The sequence below is a fragment of the Simochromis diagramma genome, unplaced genomic scaffold, assembly GCF_900408965.1.
Source record: "Simochromis diagramma unplaced genomic scaffold, fSimDia1.1 OVJJ01000746.1, whole genome shotgun sequence".
In the NCBI taxonomy this organism is placed as follows: Eukaryota; Metazoa; Chordata; class Actinopteri; order Cichliformes; family Cichlidae; genus Simochromis; species Simochromis diagramma.
This window is the reverse complement of record NW_024386757.1, coordinates 1,905,329-1,927,041: the sequence shown is the minus strand read 5'-3', so window position 1 is coordinate 1,927,041 and position 21,713 is coordinate 1,905,329. Positions and strand designations below refer to the sequence as shown.

The following is a 21,713-nucleotide window of genomic DNA, read 5'->3' as shown; positions in this document are numbered from 1 at the left end:
ACAGTGATCCATTTGAATGTTCCAGTACACTGCAAACACGGTAAGAAACAGTTTTTCTCCACAGCTAGTTAAAGCCCCCGTAGCTCCACACTGCCTGTCGCGAACCCACCCCCCGTGCACAGTTACCGTGTGTTAAAGGAACAGTACGTAAAATTAAATAAGGCAAGAAAATACAATTTAACTGTAAATCTTATGCTAAACAAATTATAAAGTAAAAACTGAAATTCCCCATTATCTTACACTTATCCTTATCCAAAATGATTCAAATTATTAACAAATATACACTCTGTGCAATCTGAGTAAACTAAGAGATGATTAGACCTTTATCCTATACACTAAGCATCCCAGAAACGACACAGAAAGTCATAAAGTCAAACATAACTTTTAAAATACAACTATAGGCTCATAAGGCCCTGATGGTAAAAAAAAACTACATTTCTGCAAAATGACGTCACTTCCGGATTCGGGCAGGTCATGAAGGACATGCGATAGTTCGAGCTGATGGACGTAGGAAGTGTTACGAACAGCTGATAGGATCGGCAAAGCGTGTTTCTGGAATGTTTTTATTGCTGCAAGTGCTTTTTAGACTGACAGACCTGGGCATCAGTTCCCTCATCTGCAAATGGTTACTGGACTTCCTGACCAACCGCCCCCAACATGTCCGGCTGGATAACCACTGCTCATCTACAATCACGATGAACACCGGTGTACCACAAGGCTGTGTGATGAGCCCTTTCCTCTACTCCCTCTTCACCCACGACTGCAGACCTGCTGATGGTTCCAACACCATCATTAAGTTTGCAGATGACACCACGGTGATTGGCCTCATCAGTGACAACGATGAGGCCGCCTACAGGGAGGAGGTGGATCGTCTGGCTGAGTGGTGCGACACAAACAACCTGTTGCTTAACACCGAGAAGACCAAGGAGCTCATCGTGGACTACAGGAGGAATGCTGACCCACATCCACCCATCCACATTAAGGGGACGGCTGTGGAGCGTGTGAGCAGCTTCAAGTTCCTGGGAGTCCACATCTCCGAGGATCTCACCTGGACGACCAACTGCTCCAAGCTGGTCAAGAAGGCTCACCAGCGCCTCTTCTTCTTGAGGACTCTGAGGAAGAACCACCTGTCCTCAGACATCCTGGTGAACTTCTATTGTTGCACCATCGAGAGCATCCTGACCAACTGTATAACAGTCTGGTACGGGAACTGCTCTGCCTCGGACCGGAAGGCGTTGCAGAGGGTCGTGAAAACTGCCCAGCGCATCGCCGGAGCACCACTTCCTGCCATAAAAGACATCTACAGGAAGCGGTGTCTGAAAAGGGCTGGGAAAATCATCAAAGACCCCAGTCACCCATCACATGGACTCTTCACCCTCCTGCCCTCTGGGAGGCGCTACAGGAGCCTCCGGACTAAGACCACCAGGTACCGGAACAGCTTCTTCCCCACAGCTGTCAGACTCCTGAACTCTGCCTCCTGACATCTGACCCACGTTAACACATGGACTGAACATACACACACCCAAAATGGACAAATGTACCCTCAAACACACAATAATAACATGGACTGAACCACCACTCACAACCACTAGCACTTTATATAGCCTCTGTAGAAATTATATCTCACTTATCTTAACTGCACTACTGTATAGCTCTGTGTAAATAATCATTCTGTACATTCGATAATTTTTAACCCTACAACTGTTTACAACTTGCATAGTTCCCATTTCTGTATAGCTGTATATCTCAGATTTCTGTAAAGTTATTTATTTCATATTCTGTATAGTTTTTCATATTTATATCCTGTTCATAGCCTGTTCATAGCTTGTACTCACTACAGCCTGTACATACTTATAGTTATAGAATATTCACAACATAATTCATACCGTGTACATTATAACATACCATAATAGACCCATTTCTGTAATATACTCACATATCTATATTATTGCTAATATATATTGTAATATATCTATATCACTAAAGCACTTCTGGATGGATGCAAACTGCATTTCGTTGCCCTGTACCTGTGCATGTGCAATGACAATAAAGTTGAATTCTATTCTATGCAGTTTTTGCAAAGCTATATGTGGAAGGAAACTGTGACCTAGATCAAGCTGATGGCATAAGATGTAAGTACAACTCCTCCGGTTTGCCAAAAAATGCCAAAAAATTTATTGCGCTAGCTTACGTGGTTGCAGTTCTACCAGGATTTAAAAATAGTTACGCATGGGGCTTCTGTTTAAGACTATGCTTCCTCCTCACCGTCACCCAGCTGCCCTCTTTCCCCAGCTGCTTGGGGTCTGCCAGGAAACAGCTAGCGGGGCCTACACTATCTTCGGCTGAACCAGCTACAGAGGCCTGGCTAGCTACGGGTGAATGAAGGGTGTGAAGCTGAGTCTCCAATTCAGTAATCCTGGCCTCCTGAGCTGCAAATATGCTACATTTGTTACAAGTATCATTACTGCTAAAGGAGGCCGAGGAGTAACTAAACATCTGACACAATGAGCAGGAAAGTGCAGGAGGGACAGGTGAAGTAGCCATGGTGCTAGCGAGTCGGCTACGTGCTAAGCTAAGCTAGCGAAACAGTAAAGACATGGTGAGTGAATACTTTGGCTATAAATTAGGTAGTGATTACATAGAAAGTGTGCTTCGGAAGAAGCACGTGAAGATTATACTATGAAAAAAGAATGTATCTAAAAGTTTTTAATTAAATTGCTAAGCAGAAAAGCTACTCAAAAACACCACTGTGTTTGAGCAGAAACAGGAAGTGATACTCTACCGCAGAGAGAGCGAACACCAAGCGACAGCGCCACCAAGAGTCAGCAATCTTTTTCCACTTATCAAATTCACAGTTGTGGTGAGCTGAAGCCTAAAAGGTAAAGGGTTTAGAACTCCCGTGAAGAAGAGTTTCTTTGAATTTTGTCAATATTGGAGCCCTGGACCACAACTCACAATCACTGTTGTTATCATAATTGACCTTTGCTTCACAGTAAATAAATGCACTGTTATTAAACCAGTTCTAACTACTAAGTACTTTAGTTATCTTTGTTTCCTAAAATAGACAGAGTCACAATTTATATTGATCCAAACTTATTTAAACAAAGGTCTGAGACAAATTAAAAACTAGATGTTGCAGTACTTGGCTCATTCTTCTTCTCCTTAGTGGGCCTCACCACCACTGGTGCAGGGCCATTAGCTTGCAGCTACTTTTTCAAAATTTGAAGCAGAGCATCTTAGCAGCTGACATTTAAGATTACCTTTGGACAAAATAATGCAAATGCTTACACACTGCCATAGAGCTGCCTGACCTGACTGACAAAACCACAGAACTGGATACCCACCTCTATGGATCTAAGAGGGTGTCAGGGGAAGGCAAAACATTGCAAATGTCCTTATTTTTTCTTTTGTGAAGGTATCAAAATTTTAACACTTAAAATTTTAACACACTTAAAAAATGAAATATCTCATTAATGAATAGCAAGTATGTTTATTGTATCACTGAAAAAGCAAGATTCAGGTTTTCATTTGTCTTACATAGGCCAAGTTCAGAAGCCAGTGGTCCTGTGTATTAAAAGTGCACCAAGCACATGGAGAAAGCAATATTTTTGAAGCAATCATACTTTTGTCATTCACTCAATCAATCATTCACACAGGGAAAAAATTCTCTCTACCTTTCTCTTTGCTGTTAACATGCAGAGTGTGGGGAAAAAACACAAATAAGTGTTTTGTGTTTTGTCAGGCTAGATTTTGAATTCCATCACAGATTACTCTGCTTGTGTTCATCCTTGTTAGGAAGTAGAAAAAAAATGAAGATTTTTACAAATGAAAGGTGACACCTGTCTATAATGAGATAGAGAGAGAGATGAGTGATGAGTAATAAATGATTGCCACAGTATCCAATTTCCCAAACAAGCTTATATGGATGCATCATGAGAAAAGCAATGGCTGGGTTTTATTTCTAGCCAGCGCATGACTGATATGCATGGCTTACTTTTGTAATTGTCTAGGTGCATTGGACCCAAAGACGGACATAGCAATCTTTTCAGCCTAATAATGTAGTATTTGCTAAAATGGCTTCAGAAGTGAATTATCACTTTGGTCTCTGGCACAGGGATTCAGTCCTCTCTAGAGATGAACATTGTAGTCACTTTACTTCTAATGCATCATGGAAGGCACTAAATAGTATGGACATATAATACATTCTCAGAATGTGAGACAGCATGATGAAGGGCAACCTCCTGTTTAAGCCGACCGTCCTGTAAGTAGAAGGTCACTTTTACCTCTCTGGGGAAATGGGTACAGCTACATGTGTCTCTCTGGGACCTGTGATTGAACAAATTCCTAATTATTTTGTGCAGTAATGGCATTGAAAGCCCTCTACAGTCCAGCATGGGTGTCATCACTAGTGTAGCAATGGTGTTTTTGAACCACATAAAGAGCAACTTTGCTGGGGCACCTTATCACATCTATTCAAATGAATTAGGTTGTTCACTTAAAATGAAACACTTGCCAATATGTGCCCTAAATGGTCTCACTGGTTGGAGATTCCATAGGCTGCCTCTCCAGTGTCTTTTAAATTTTGACACAATGAATTGTGCAAATGGGGATAAAGGGGTTGTGGACTTGTTTGTGGACATGAAAAATGACTTGTATGCAGTCTCAAAACAGACTTGAGAGTAAAGTTAAAAAAAATGTTAAAATCTAATATTTAGAATTCCACAGCCAGAGTCATTATTGTTGCTGTTTATACCTCTGATGTCTACTTCGATCAGAGTAATGCTCCATATGTAGAAAAAGCAAAAGTCATGACAAAGTGGGTTCATGAGTGCACGAGTGAGTTCAGTGGCCTTTGTTGACCTTTCCAAATCTGAATCAGTAGAAAATGACATTTCTGACCCCGAATGTGTAATTGAAAAAGCTACAGATGTATCATAATTTATCATGATTACAGTGGTCCCTCGCTATAACGCTGTTCACTTTTCGCAGCCTCGCTGATTTTTTTTGTGCAATTTTCCTTTTTTTTTTTTTTTTTTTTACAGTGCATTGTGTTCTGCGTCCTGATTGGCTGTAGACCATTGTCAATCAATCTCGTGCCGTGTCTCCTGTACAGTACAGAATGCGTTCAGCTTGTCAAATTTATATAAATCTTTGATCACTAGCTGTGTGACTCTGAAGTGCTGTACTGTATGTTTTTAAGTTTTCTCCCCAATGAACACAACAAGGTCGATGAAACGTTTTACACCTTCAAAGGCAACCGTGGGTGCCTTTGGTTTCATTCTATAATACTGGACTTATTTTTCTACCAAGGTTGAACTGTGAGAGTGTTTAAACAAGAGAGAAAATTGTGAAAATGTTTGTGTCTGTCTGAGAAAAGTGTATAAAGTGTGTAGTGAGGGGTTTTACAGCCTTAAAACATCTATAATAATTGTAAAAAAAAAAAAAAAAGTTGGCTACTTCGCGGATTTTACCTAATGTAACTCCCGTGATAAACGAGGGACCACTGTACATCAAAGTGAATCTGAAAGGCATGTTCACTCTATCTTGTTGAATTCAACTCACTTATCTGTGTGTGTTTTAGCAATATGGCAGCCTCGCTTCTGTCAGTCTGCCCCAGGGCAGCTGTGGCTACAACTGTAGCTTGCCTCCACCAGTGTATGAATGTGAGAGTGAATGAATAGTGGTATTGTAAAGCGCTTTGGGTGCCTTGAAAAAGCGCTATATAAATCCAATCCATTATTATTATTATTATTATTATTTTCAGACTAAAAGAATGATCAGTGCAGTCTAGTCTCAGTGTGGTGTTCCACAGAGACATCATGGCTTTATTAACAAGTTAATAACCAGGTGAGATGACTCTTCTTCATTGGCCATTGTCTGTCAAATCACCTAGATTTTTAAAAATAATTTCTGTGGGCTGTCAGTAAATATGACAGCCCACATTATAAGGGGTTAGTATTTTGCTGGTATTTTGCATTTGATTGGCTGACTGGAATTTTCACCAAGTTGTGCTAGCACTGCTTAAACATTTTTCTTTCTTTTGTTTTTTGATTTTGGATGAACATGACTTCCCTTCCATGTTAAAGTTATGGATAAGGATTACAGTAATGAACAGCACGCAGGCAGTAGTACATTAGTAAGGTCAGACACTGAATGTGTCAACATTGTCATTGGAGTATGTCTGTGAAGGTTCTCAGTCATCCAGGTCATCGTAGTCTAAGGAGATTGGAAAGAAAAGCGTCTGGACTTCTATAACCCTTTAAGACCTACCATAGAACCAAGTCCGCCAGAGCTTATCTTTATATTTTTACATCCTGTAGTGCCATTTGTGGGAGCATTTCAAGTTGCTATACACATCAATACAACTGTTATAGCCCAAATTTTAATAATATGTCTGCATTAAGTACATAGTAACTACATAAATTGCAAAAAAGTGCAATAAACTACAAAAAAATTGAAAATCATTTTTTACATTTTTTTTTCACATATATTTCTATTTAGAGAAATTTAAGAGGCTTATACCTCAAAACTGTAAATACAAAAAAGTTGCACAGAATAGTTTCCAACAACAGGAAATTTGTTTTGAGTGTCTTTATAGTTTTATTTTTGAGATACACCAATTTTTATATACTGCAGGAAAACCGAAAATAAATATTATAATGCAAATTTGCAAAAAAAAAAAAAACCAGCATGTGCATCAAAATAAACTATTTCCAGCAGTGCAATTTGAATTCTAAGCATCCATGAAACTATGAAGAAAAGCATAAAGTCAAACATAACTTTTAAAAACACCAGCATAGGCTTATGTGCCTTCGGTTTCAAGCAGGTAATGGCGGACATGCGATAGTTCGCGAAGTACAACTCCTCCGGTTTCATATGCAAAAAAAATATTGCGCTAGCTTACGTGGTTCCAGTTCTACAGTGAATTAAAAATAGTTACGCAAAAGGGAGCGTGCCTGCTCCAACCGGTTTTAAAGGGTTAAGTTGCTTGAAGACGTTTCACCTCTCATCCGAGAAGCTTCTTCTGTTCTAGGGTCAAACGGTGGAAAGTCCCAGATTTAAACCCTGTGGGAATATCCCCCCAAAGAGGGGCAAAAGACCCCTGCCCGGTTGTGTAGGGTCCTAATTACTCCAAGAAGTGGAATTCTTCACTGTGCACATTAACCCCGTGGATAAAAACATCAGGTTTACCAGGGAAGACACAAAGGATAACTGTTTGCCTTTCCTGGACTGCGCTGTGCACATTGAAGAGAATGGGAAATTCAACATTGAAGTTTACCGGAAGCCCACACACACGGACCAGTACCTCCTCTTTGACTCCCACCCCCCTCTGGAACACAAATTTGGAGTAATTAGGACCCTACACCACCAGGCAGAGAGTGTTCCCTCTAAGCCTGAAGGGAAAAAGAAGGAACACACACTTGTAAAGGAAGCACTTAAAACATGCGGTTATCCTAACTGGGCGTTTATAAAGTCAGCAAAGATGCACAGAAAAGAAGATCAGACACATGCTTGGGAGGATAAGAAAGACAAACGCAACAACATTGTCATCCCCTATGTAGCCGGTGTATCAGGGAAACTCAGGAGAGTTTTCTCCAACCACGACATCCCAGTGTATTTCAGACCCAGCAACACACTCAGACAAAAGCTGGTTCATCCGAAAGACAAAACTCCAAAACACAAACTTAACAATGTAGTGTATTCTGTACAGTGCAGTGAGGAATGCCCAGACCTCTACATTGGAGAGACCAAACAGCCACTTCACAAGCGCATTGCACAACATAGACGAGCCACCTTTACAGGACAAGACTCAGCAGTCCATCTGCATCTAAAGGACAAAGGTCACTCTTTCGAGGATGCCAATGTTCACATTTGGACAGAGAAGACAGATGGTTTGAAAGAGGAGTGAAAGAGGCCATTCACGTCCACTGTGAGCGACCATCTTTGAACAGAGGCGGTGGCTTACGACACCAACTGTCTGCCATCTATAATCCAGTTTTGAGATCCCTTCCCAGACGCCTTAACACCCACTCACAACCTGGGCCATCTGACCTCAGGAAATCACGATAGGGTAGGGCTAGATTTCACAATGAGCTCATCCAAAACCTTGGCTGATTGTGACCTACACTCGCTTTCATGCCTTGGCTCATGTGATTACAGGGAGTGCAGAATTATTAGGCAAGTTGTATTTTTGAGGAATAATTTTATTATTGAACAACAACCATGTTCTCAATGAACCCAAAAAACCCATTAATATCAAAGCTGAATGTTTTTGGAAGTAGTTTTTGGTTTGTTTTTAGTTTTAGCTATTTTAGGGGGATATCTGTGTGTGCAGGTGACTATTACTGTGCATAATTATTAGGCAACTTAACAAAGATTATTATTTAAGCTGTGAATTTCATTTATCACTATCCCGGGTCTCTGACCCAGCATTTTGTTTACGTTTTGAATTTTTAAGTTAGCCCTTTAATTATGTTGTATAATAGGATTATCTTTTGGTTGCCCTAAGTTTAGTATAGTTCAGTTATGTTTCACTTTGGTCTTCTGTGTTAGTCTGCCATGTTTCTTGTCTTCTTGTCCATGTTGTCAAGTTCACATTGTCATGTCTGTGTTCCATGCTGTTTCCTGTTTTATTGTGAAAGTCCCTGTCCTATGTGCACTGTGTCTAGTTTTTCTTCCCCTTGTCTCGTTAGGTCTGATTTGTCCCAGCTGTGTTCCCACCTGTTCTCCATCCCCTCATTATCCCTCTGTGTACTTAAGTCCTCTGTCCTCCTATGTTCAATGTCAGGTTGTCTGTTGTCCTTTGTGCCACGTTTCCAGGTTCCAGGTATCTTTGGATCCACGTCAGGTTTCATGTTTTTTTTGTTTTTAATAGTTTATCTTTAGTTTCCCCAGTTTAGGTCATTGTTTAGCTTCGCCTCTGCCTTGTGTTTTGTAATGTTTTACCAGCCTTAATAAATGGCTCACTTTCTTTAAATATTCAAGTTTTCGTCCTCGTTCCATCGTGTCTGCATTTTGGGTGCTCTTCGTCACTCCATATAGTCTGCCTCTGCCAGACTGTGATATCACTGCTATAACTTTGACATCATTTAATACTGGATACCCATATTTATCCAGTATTATACCCAAAACACCATTTCTGCACACCTCTTGTACCATGCCTCTCTATTTTCAGTTCTGTCTCAGTCCATGCCAGATAGTGGTCACTCCCCACCATTATCTCTTTGACTACCTGCCATGAACAAACACCCGCCAATGAATCTGATACTAATGTGAGATCAATTGGTGATTCTGTACCATCCCTAGTACTGATTCTTGTACTGTTTCCATCATTTAGGCATAGCAAATTTTTAACTTCCATTAACTCTTCAATTACTGCTTCATTTTGGTCTTTGTAATCTCCCCATAATGTGCTATGAGCATTAAAGTCCCACACCAAATTACTTTCCCCCCTAAGTGTACCCCAAGTTCTTGATGCTTCCATTTTCTGTCCAAGTTTCAACTACAGTATACTCCAACTGTGTTCCTTCTCCCAAAGCTTTATACTAAATTCTTTGTTTCATAAATATAACACAACCTCCTCCTCTACCCTTCCTTCTACCACTCCAAACACTCTCATACCCTTTAATAACAAAGTCCAAACTCAACAAAACTCATGCACCCTATTTTAACAGAGGAACCTGGAAGAAACGGTTCTTGGAATTCCAGCATTACAGACAGTCTATCAACTCTTTCCCCACTGACTGTTCTCAGCAGTCTTTTAATCCTGCTGACATCACTGCCAGAAATACTTTGTGTGATTTTTTTTTTTCTAGATCTCCCTCTACTGGTACCTTTGATTACTCCCCACACCACCTTAAACTCCCCCAATGTTTTCCTTTCTCTGACACACTTTTTGCAAGTACTCTCACAATTTAACACTTTATTTTTCTGCGCTTCCGTCTTAATGGCTATGAACAAACTTCATATTCTAACATACTCCCATCCTCTCTTACTCTTCTTCCTCTATCTGACCCTGTCCTATAACCGGCTTCCAGTCTCCTAAATCCATGTCATCATCGTCCTCTACCTGTGTGCCATTCTAGTCCAGTCACACACCAACTTATGCCAATCGCCAAAATTCGTGATCCAAATCTGTATTCCAAAGCCAAAACTAAACAATCCACTCAAACAGTCTTCCGATAATCCACAAAACCTCCACGTGCTGCTTCCACCCGACAACTGCCAACCACTTCACAGCAGGCCTAGCTGGCTAGGAAGCTGCCCTTTTGTAATGATCCATGGCAAGGGATTGGCTTACAGTGTCGAGATCAGCCAATACACATGTGCCAATTAACTGTGAATGGGCCAATAGGTGGAGGCTTGACACCTGAAAAACAAGAGCAACAGAAAAAAAGCAGTGCCACTCATCGTGGGATGTAACACCCTAAAATGTTAATACCGCAAAGTACTCATGTGGGTATAATTTCCTTTTGCTTTTCCCCCCCTTTAATATACACCACCTTGTATGTGTTATATTTCTTTATGAAGGATGTAGACATTAAATGCCAGTGCACTTAGAAATAATAAACAATCCACTATTCCTTTGGATTCCTTGGAACAGCAGCCATTCAGCTCTCATCAGCTTAAGTTTTGTTTGTATGAAATTATTTCAGGAACATTACTGCTTAGTTTCTTTTATTACTTTCCACTAGTCTGACTCTGTCCTCAGGGGTAAGAGCTGGCAGAAAGAGCCTACTCTAGATTATGTTTGTCCTTTAAAATTGATAAGTGAATCAAAAGAGTATTACATATTAATAATTAATTTCACAATGTGAGGTAGAAAAAAAGGGTGCTGGATCAAACTTGCTTAAGTGAAACAGAATGCCTCAGCAAAAATGCAGCAGTGCAGCTCTGGCATGCTAATAGAATGATTTAAGAAATCACCAACTGCAAATAAAGTGATCCTCGCTGAACTCCACTCTGCTTACTTGTCACCTAATGGCCCAATACATCAGTTAATAAGGACTATCACAGCTGCATAGAGACTTATCCAACAAACATTACAAAAAACCCCCAAACATGTCAGGACCAAAGTCAGAATGTGAGGTGGACCCAAAAACAGACTCAAAACGGAGGCTCAAAATTATGTGAACAAGAACTTTATTTACAGTGACGCTGTGACAACAATATTTACAAGTGTTAAAGCTAGAAATGAGGCTAAGGCAAATGAACGTCAACTATGAAATATCAGATTACGTGAGTATGATGCTATGAACATGAACTATGGAACTAGAAAAAGTTGCATTTCCTGCAAAAATGCAGTGTGAATGCCGAGTAGTGGAATCTGTTTAAACAGCTGAAGAAGTAGAACTATCTGCTGAAAAGAGGTGAAGAAACTGAAAATTCTGCTGAAAACAGGTGAAGAAGCTGAAATTTGTACCGAAAAGAGGTGAAAAAGTTGAACTGTCTGCTGAAAAGAAATGTTGCCATGAGCAGGGTTCGAACTGGGGCCTCCTGATCTCAAGGCTACTGATCTCACTGAGCCAAACTGGATCTCAGGTAACTGAAAAGAGGTGAAAAAGCTGGAAATTCCGCTAAAAAGAGGTGAACTTTTGAACTTTCTGCTGAAGAGAGGTGAAGAAACTGAACTTTCTGCTGAAAAGAGGTGAACTTTGTCGAACGTTCTGCTAAAAAGAGATGAAAAAACAGAAAATTCAGCTGAAAACAGGCCAAGAACCTGAAAATTCTGCTGAAAAGGGGTAAAGAAGCAGAACATTGCGCTGAAAAGAGGTAATGAAGCTAAAGTTTAAGCTGAAAACAGCTGAAGAATCTGGAATTTTTGCTGAAAAGGGGTGAAGAAGCTGAAGTTTGTGCTGAAAAGAGGTTAAAAAGTTAAACTGTTAACTGAAAAAAATGTTGCTATAAGCAGGATTCGAACCCAGGCCTTCCGCTCAGAGAATGGCTCCTTATCTCACTGAGCTAGGTTGTGATCAGATCTGCCCAGAGGAGGGAGAGGTGAACTGTATGCCTCTTCTGTGTTGGCGTACAGTGAGTCCAGTGTTCTATTGTCTCTGGTTGGGCATGTTACATACTGGGTGAAGGTGGGCAGTGTGGAGTCCAGTGAGACATGATTAAAGTCCCCTGATATTAGGAGAAGGGCTCTCAGAGATTGTGTTTGCAGTCTGCTGACTACGGAGTGGAGAGACTCATAGGCTGTATCCGCGTTGGCCGAGGGGGGGGGGGGGGGCATACGCTGTTATCGCAATAACTTGCCAGAATTCCCTGGCGATGTAGTACGGATGCATGCTAATGGCTAACAGCTCAATGTCTCTGCTGCAGAGTTGTTCTTTCACAGTGATGTGCCCAGGGTTACACCATCTGTCGTTCACAAACACTGCCAGTCCCCCTCATTTCCTCTTACTGCGTTCTTTCATCCTGTCCGCCCACAGCAGCTGGAATCCAGGTAGCGTCACACTCGTGTCCGGAGTTAGCGGTGTTAGCCAGGAACCCATTAGCATCATGATGCTATATTGCCGGTACGCCCTCTGTGACCAGGTTAGCGACGTGAGCTCATCCATCTTATTGGGTAGCGATCTTACATTTCCAGTGATTACAGAAGGAAGAGATGGCCTATAACGTCTCCTTCTCAGGCGATGGCGCTCCCTCCCAGCACGACACCCCATCTTTTCCTCCTCAGCTTGCTGGGAATGTCATGCCTGTCCGGCAGCCACACCGCTGCGAGACACAGCGCTAACAGCTGATCCCTACTTTAAACAAAGGATCTATGCACTGGGTCTCCAAACACAGGTGAAAAAAGTGGAAAAAAACAGAGAAAAACGACCAAGACTAGCACAAAACCGTAGTCCATGATTGTAGAATGTAATTGCTAAAACTTTAGTTACAAAAAAATTAAGAGAAAATAAAGAGATAAGAAAGAAGCTCAGAATGAGCGGAGCTGCTGTAACAGGCTGCCACCGCCGGATAAGTCTGCTATTGAATACCAGGTTCAAGTTATCTCTAGGATATTGTAGACAAGATGCATGTGCAAGATGCAAAATGTGCAAATATAATACAATTTAGATGTGTGCAAATAAGCATATTGTTCGCAGGTCCAGTTTATAGTGCATTTGTGGAAGTCTGTGTTTTTTTTTAGTCTTCTGGTGAGTATTGTAAGGTGTTTGTAAAATTGTGTGTTTATCAGTCCTTTGTCTGAGTTGAGGGCCCTGACTGCTTGGGGGGGAAAGCTCTTGCAGTGTCTGGCCATTACAGTTTTGATGCTGCGAAACCGTCTGCCAGACAGAAGAAGGGAGAACAGTGCATGTGAAGGGTGGAAAGTGTCCTTCACTATGTTGTTCACATGTTGGATGATGTGTTTGTCGTAGAGTTGGGAGATGGGTGGGAGAGGGCCTCCAATAATCCTCTCTGCTGTTCTCACTATCCGCTGCATAGACTTCTTTTCAGTGAAAGTGCAGTTCCCGTACCAGATAGTGATGTAGCAGCAGAGGACGCTCTCAGTGGTTCCCTGGTAAGATTTATGTGAGGATGGGAGGAGGGAGACTGGCTTTCTTCAGTTTCCCAAGAAATTGAAGACATTGGGCTTCTTCATGATGGTGGGTGTTCAGGTTCCAGGAGAGGTCATCTGATATTTGCTGAGACAGGTTGTTATTCTGACACTAGTCCACCAGGTGTTGTTATTTCTCTCTGCATTCAGACTCATCATTGTTGGTGATGAGACCCACCACTGTTATATTATCTGCAAACTTGATGATGTGATTTGACCTGCACTGTGAAGTACAGGCATGTGTTAGCAGGGTGAACAGCAGTGGACTAAGGACACAGCCCTGCAGTGAGCCTGTACTCAGTCCTTAGACTTAAAGCCAGAGTCTCTGATTTTCACCAGGTTGGAACCAGGGTTTATGGTTTGCACAGGTGATGACGGTCTTTGAGACAGTGACATCCTCAATGCCCATGAACTGAGAAAAGTCAAGCGTGCAGCTGCCAAGATGCCACTTGCCACCAGTTTGGCCATGTGTCAGAGCTGCAACATCACTGGAGTGGCCAAAAGCACAAGGTGTGCAATACTCAGAGACATGGCCAAGGTAAGAAAGGCTGAAAGACGACCACCACTGAACAAGACACACAAGCTGAAACGTCAAGACTGGGCCAAGAAATATCTCAAGACTGGTTTTTCTCGGGGCTCGCTCGGGCCACTTCGGAGGTGGGGTGCCACCGGCCTCTCGGCCTGGGGCTCGGTCACTCAGGCACAGCTGGCTGCCGGCGGAGCTCACGGGCGCGTCACTGCAACTCCCCCTGGCTTCTGCTCCGCGGCTGCTGAGTGAGCCCTCATCTGGGACTCTCCTCAGCTCTTACTGGGACAGTGGCGCGGCTGCCCCTCTGTTGGTCTTCCTTGGTCTCTTGTGTTCTGGGGGCCTCTGGATGTCTGGAGTTTTGATCTCCTCCATACCTGCTTCATACCCTGGAGGACGGGGCTGTGGCTCCCCACACTCCCTAGCAGATCGTTACATGGAGAAACCTTTGGAATGCAAGCATGCTGATCCACACAGGTATGCACACAGGTGTAGACACGGGTATTCACAGACGCGGACTACAGCTTTCTTGGCTGCTGCCTCAAAGCACATTGTGCGCTGTCTATCTTGCGTGCTGCACAATATCGTTTATTATTTAGTATCTACTGATATCTACTGCTAGCTAGTTTATTGTGATGGTGCCGTGTTTTTTATTATGTTGCTCTTTGTTGTTTGCTTTCTCTTCTGTTTTTTTTTTCTCCATACAGGTGACCCAGGTGTTTTTTTTTTGTTTTGTTTTTTTGTTTGTTTGTTTTTCTTTCTTCCCCCCCTTCTCACCGTCTCTTCTCCCCTTTGGTTTTCTTTCTCTCCCTCTCTTTCTTTCATTCTTTCTCCCTGTCCTATCCCCCAATCATGTCTGTCCCGTTTGTAGCAACTGAAAATAAAATAAATTCATAATTATAATAAAGGTCAATCAAATGGACCAATATGGCAAGGCCATGATGATCCATCATGATGATACTTGGTAAAATAAATCCGCTTGGCATCTTTCTTGGCCTTAAGACAACAATTCTGATGGCTAAAGATCCAAACGGGACACAAAAAAAAAAAAAAAAAAAAAAAAAAGACTGGTTTTTCTAAGGTTTTATGGACTGATGAAATGAGAGTGAGTCTTGATGGGCCAGATGGATGGGCCCGTGGCTGGACTGGTAAAGGGCAGAGAGCTCCAGTCCGACTCAGTCGCCAGCAAGGTGGAGGTGGAGTACTGGTTTGGGCTGGTATCATCAAAGATGAGCTTGTGGGGCCTTTTTGGGTTGAGGATGGAGTCAAGCTCAACTCCCAGTCCTACTGCCAGTTCCTGGAAGACACCTTCTTCAAGCAGTGGTACAGGAAGAAGTCTGCATCCTTCAAGAAAAACATGATTTTCATGCAGGACAATGCTCCATCACACGCGTCCAAGTACTCCACAGTGTGGCTGGCAAGAAAGGGTATAAAAGAAGAAAAACTAATGACATGGCCTCCTTGTTCACCTGATCTGGACCCCATTGAGAACCTGTGGTCCATCATCAAATGTGAGATTTACAAGGAGGGAAAACAGTACACTTCTCTGAACAGTGTCTGGGAGGCTGTGGTTGCTGCTGCACGCAATGTTGATGGTGAACAGATCAAAACACTGACAGAATCCATGGATGGCAGGCTTTTGAGTGTCCTTGCAGAGAAAGGTGGCTATATTGGTCGCTGATTTGTTTTTGTTTTGTTTTTGAATGTCAGAAATGTATATTTGTGAATGTGGAGATGTTATATTGGTTTCACTGGTAAAAATAAATAATTGAAATGGGTATATATTTGTTTTTTGTTAAGTTGCCTAATAATTATGCACAGTAATAGTCACCTGCACACACAGATATCCCCCTAAAATAGCTAAAACTAAAAACAAACTAAAAACTACTTCCAAAAACATTCAGCTTTGATATTAATGAGTTTTTTGGGTTCATTGAGAACATGGTTGTTGTTCAATAATAAAATTATTCCTCAAAAATACAACTTGCCTAATAATTCTGCACTCCCTGTAAATGCAATCCATTTTTATTATTGTTAACAGGTATGGCCCCCTCTGGCCACATTCTCACCTCTCTAAATGTTGTTCTGATCCGTTTGTTGATGGGTCTGTAGACTGGGGTGAGAAGTATGGAGATGTGGTACAATTGTCCAATGTGGGGGAGGGATGAAGCCTTGTATGTGTAAGGGGCTACTATGTAAGGGTGAAGAAGTGCACAGGCTGCCCTGAACGACTAAAGTGTGGTGGGATCTGAGTCCGTGAAGTGTCATACTTATGTATTACAATTAAAATACTTCATGTTCTATACTGTATGGTGACTTCAGGTATTGATAAATATATTTTATATTTTATACACTGCTGTACTTTAACTAAGCCTAACTATAACAACTAACTCTTAACTTTTTGAAAACAGTAAGGTAATAAACAACACATTTGCTAAGGTAATCTGTATTTCCTCAATTTTAGATGGTTCCAAAGTATAAAAATAAACATATTGACTTCACCAGATTGAAATGTGATATGCACAAACTAGAGGTGGGTGGAGCAATTCAAATATTGGTGGTATCAGTACAGTGACTAGTATTAGTATCCTACCGATACTAACACAACAAGATCAATACTTTGTTTCTATCCTCTAAGTTTAGTATGTAGCCAAATCAATTACGTTAAATTAAATATATTTAACTAAAAATATATATCTCAGTCATACACTATGAAAAATGTCTGAACCTTTTTGTGTTGACTGTCATATCTATTTTATTCATAGCCTATAGCAAATTTAAACAAAGGAAGGTAAACGAGGGAGGCATATTTATATTCCAGCTGAAAAAAAGCTGAAAGGTGTGATTTGTTGTATTAACTAATTATTGTGGAAAGTAAAAATCACCAATTTTGTCGTCATGAAAATTTGTTCAGAATTGATGCAATTGCAAATTGATCATGAAACATTCTCTCCCCTACGTAAGCTGCCTTTATAGGCTAAAGGTATCTGTATCATTATTGGTATCTGCAATACTGGCCTGTGTTTACTTGATATTAGATTAATAGAAAACAAACTGCAACAGCACACAGCACTAACTCAACTGAAAAACATACTGCTGGACCTGCACCATCTTGAATGTGTCTTTATGTAAATAAAGTACATAAAATACAATTACATAAATTTCAGTGTAATATTACTGTAACCACTGTTGCTACCATGGTATTACTTGGATATTAACTGATTATTACTTTGATAAATGAATAGTAATAACTAAAATAATTATTGTTTCCACCTTCTTTCCCTACTATTACTACTTTATTTCTATTAGCTGTAATTGAAAGTGCAACCAAATAATGTTTATTTTTTAAAGCAATTAGGAAGTTGCGATAGTGTTGCAAAAAAGTGAAGCTAGTGTTTGAAGTTACTGTTAAGGCTTTGAACCTCACTCATAAATTGTGCAACAGAGCCAGGAAGTCTGTCCTTTACAGTCAGCCTTTGACAGCTGATGTTTCCCAAAATCACTCTGCAGAAACATCACTGATCATTTCAATCTCTCAAAACAATGAAAAAGATTTGTTGTTAAAAAGACTGTCACTTATATTTCATAGTTTAAGGACAGCAATTACTTTTCAATACATTTTTATCTACATTTACTGACAAAAAAAGAGTATATTATATATATTGCTTATACTTAGCATTTTTAAAAACAACAAATATTGGATTGGAATGTAAACATAAATGAAGTTTGAATACTTTATTTATGACGAGTACCACAGAACCTTGGCAATGACACTGTGGTCCCTGTGGAAAACCTGTTAAACTTTTGTGTATACTTGTAAGTGAATGACTCTCCTGTGAGTGTTCGTGCCAGCAAGGATCAACAAACCCAGATTTCAGTATAGCAGTGTTCCAAATGTTGTTGTTTTTTTGGTCTAACATTGGATGGTTATCTGTAGTTTTCCTCCTCAGGTGAATTGGTAGGAAGATCTCGCCTTGTCTCCACCCTTGAGTGGAGCTGTTCTTTATGCAAGTCAACTGCTTATCAGAAGGCAGTTTGACCAGGTGGGATGAAATAGGCTCTCAGAAGGCCCAGAAGCCCTATTTCATAGAGCACAATCTTTCCTTGCTACCTCTCAGGGTAACTAGGGTCTCAGGGAAATCCCAGGTTAGCCTCTACAGTCTGTCTCTAGGCACTGGTATGAGATTGAGCTATCCTGGGAGGCTTTTATCATCTCCAGTTCCTATATCAATTATCAGTGCTGGGGACAGGCACCCCTTTGGTGGTAACAGATATTTAATACAGGGAGTTTCCTACAGGAGAGATCTCTATTCTCCTTTGCAATGAAGGCAACCAGGGAGATGATAGGCCATAGGCAGCTGGGTCCTACACACCTTATTTCCTCATTCCCAAGAAGGTGTTTTGGACTTAAGGGGCCTCAACAGATATCTAAGACCTCTGCCATGCAAAATCTTGATTGTGGTGAGAAACTGCGCGAGAAGATACACACATCCATCCACATCATCTATGTAGGTTGTCAGTCATCTTTTGTAATCTAATATATATTTGGAACCCCACCCTAAGAAGTGTGGATAAACAGATGTCCCCCAGAACCAGCAGTGACCCCGGGATGCAGTGGGGTTTCATGGCGAAGTGCTTCTCTCTCAGAATTCTGTGCAGTGGCCTCCTTGACTAAACAAGTCTATTTCATCAGGTTCTACTGCATGAATCTGGCATCCAATAGTTCATTTGGTGAATGTATGATGATCTTAGTGCAGCAGGACACCCTGAGGACCATGCCTTTGAGGTCATTGCAGTTCAGATTGCTAGGAGAGATTTCATCTTTTAATATTAGACTTGTAAGTCATTGGGCTCTGGAGCTCTAATGCTCTGGAGGGGCCTCTAGATGTGTGGCGCCTGGATCTCCTCCATGCCTGCTTCATGTCCTAGTGGGCAGGGCTATGGCTCCCCACACCTTCTATTAGACACTTACATGGAGAAACCTTGTGAATACAAGCGCGCTTACACACACTTATGTGCACACGGGTGTTCACACCTGAGTACCTGTTTGTACACACTATCTTGGTTGGCTGCTGCCTCGAAACATATCATGCCTTATAAGTACTGTTTTCTGCTCAGTAGCATTCAATACTTATTATTTACTGTTACTTATGCTTATGTTGGTTGTTGCTGTGGGTTTCCTATCGTGTTGTTCTCTTTCTGCTTGTCTTTTTTTGTTTTCCAGCAGGTTAACTCTGTCTCTTTTCTCCTCTGTTTTTCTTTCCATCTCCTTCTGTTGAGCCTCTTACCAACTTCTCTTTCCTTTATCTTTCTCGTTCCTATCTGCCGGTCCTGTCCGTTTTGATTGTAATAATTTAAAAGTAAAAATAAATAAATAAATAATAAAGATCGAACAAACTATGACAGTCAAGTGGTCCTGTATAGTAAAATCCGTAATGATCTGCTTGGGAAAGGACAGGCAAAAAAATTAAAAAACAATAGCGATTAGTGTGCTGCCAACTAATATGTGGAATATGTAGCATGGACAGTCAACCAACCATTTATTCTGGTTTGAATGTTTATAATAATACAGCATTTGCCAGTGTAATTCAGTGAATTCATATTTGGAGGTTTACTGTAATGGTAAAAAATTGACTTAATTTATGTGCACCAGAATATTATTTTTTAATCAGTTATGTTTATGGAACAACATATTAGGTGTTTGATTAAATCAAGATGGTCATAGTTGAGGTGAGTGCATCCATACAATGTTTTTTTTTTTTTTTTGCATAAATGAAATTCTTGCAGTTTGATATTGACCCTTATCCAGAAAAGAAAACGTCTGAATTTGATGTGTGGCTATTTTACCTGACATCCTTTTTGTAGAGACTGTTGTCTCTTACCACATACTAATTTCCTTTGACTTGAAGTTGACTCACATTGAGAAGGGAAGCTTATTTATACCAGTGTACTTTCTATTTATTTTTTTATTTACCAGTGACATTTGCAATGAAATAAAAAGGGAGAACTGAGTCCACTAGCAAAACATGTTGCTCCTATTTGAAATTGTACTTTTTTTGTGCTATGCAACCCCTCAGAACTATTTCTATGTGACAAAACAGTCTTATCTGGCACCCTAGAAATTAGAGCAGGTATTTCCAGTGACAGACAAATGTTATAGGAATTCTTTTTAAAAGCAGAAATAAAATTCCTGATTGAGTGAGCTAATTTGAAACTGCAAGTAATGTCGTTGCTGAGGTTTACTGTTTTTCTTTCCCCTCTCTGCCCACACAGCAAGGCAATGATTCATCATACTTCAGTCATTCTCTGAGACTGGGATGCAGGAAGTCATGCACATGCAGTGTGTTGGAAGAGTAGGTGGCAAGAGAGAGAAAGTGAGAGAGCAGGGTCAACTGGAGGTTATGGCTGCGGTTGAATGAAACTCTTAGCACAGTGAGTAAAGCTTTACCACGGAGCAGCATGAGGTACAAGTAGTACAATAAATTAAAGGAGTGCTTGGCAGGCAAGTAGCTGAACAGTTAAACAGTCATGTTTCATGTCATAGATAAAGAGTGTAAAGAAATTCTGTCTTTTTCCATAAATGTCTCAGGGGTGAAAGTTTTGTCATTACATGGAAAGAAAAGCAATGCTAGTTCTTAAAACTAGTTCTCCTTTTGGGTAGCATGTATTTATGCTTGTCTACAAAAATAAATGCTTATCCCTTCTTTCTCCAAAAAGTGACAAAATAACAAAGGAATTTCAGTGTTACTAAAAGAAAAAGCCTAAAATTCCTTCAAATGCTTTGATACACAGGCTTACATCTAGTGTTGGGGCTTTTACTCAAACAAAAAAATCTGAACATAAGTGTTGCATCTTCAAAAAAACCAAATTAGGAATCAATGATCCACACACAGGGAATACAGTTGCTTCTTATTTACTGAACCTTGTGTCACATGTTACAGGTATAACTTTTTACACAAGCCTAACTTACAGCCCTCTCTACTTCTACATTCTTACATTTACCTCACCTTTTAGAACAGCCTCGCATTGGTGGTTCAGTGGTAGAACTTTTGCCTGCCACGCGGGAGACACGGGTTCGTTTCCCGGCCAATGCACAGAATTGCAAGAAATTCTTATTATGTATTATAGCTTTTATCATTTAAAACTACACATTTTATCTGAAATGTGACTGCAATGAGAAAAAAGTATAATTGCATAAAAAATACACTGAAAAAACTGGGAGCACTGGACTATCAGAGTATAATGCAAAATCAGTAAAGGGACAGCTAGGAGTTATAAACCATTCTGAATTTCACCTGCTTTGGTGAAAATAAAAGTGGCAACAGATGCTGTGGAGGGGCAAAGAAAACCACCAAAAAGTAAATGGTTTGTAGGTGATACCTCTTTATCGATGATGACAAATTTTTCTCTAGTTTTGATTTTTGTTAGTAATGTTGTAACTACTAGTAGTAATAAACTGTAAGATCATTAGGGTCAGACTTTCTTTAGTTATGGGTTATGTTATGTTATATTAGACCTATTGTCAGATATGGAGATGGAGTTGTCACGATTCATGCCACGCGCACGAGCACTGTGTGGGATTTGGGGAGAATCGCCATGGGAGACACAGTGCGAAGATTGCCAAGAGGAAACGGCGACTATGTC

The 21,713-nt window shown here is 40.7% G+C and overlaps 1 non-coding gene across 1 annotated transcript; it reads left to right on the top strand.

Moving 5' to 3' along the window:
* Nucleotides 1–21,092: 21,092 nt before the first annotated feature.
* On the top strand, nt 21,093–21,163 carry trnag-gcc. Its single transcript has one exon. It is a non-coding gene; the product is annotated as a tRNA-Gly (tRNA).
* The last annotated feature ends 550 nt before the right edge of the window (nt 21,164–21,713 follow it).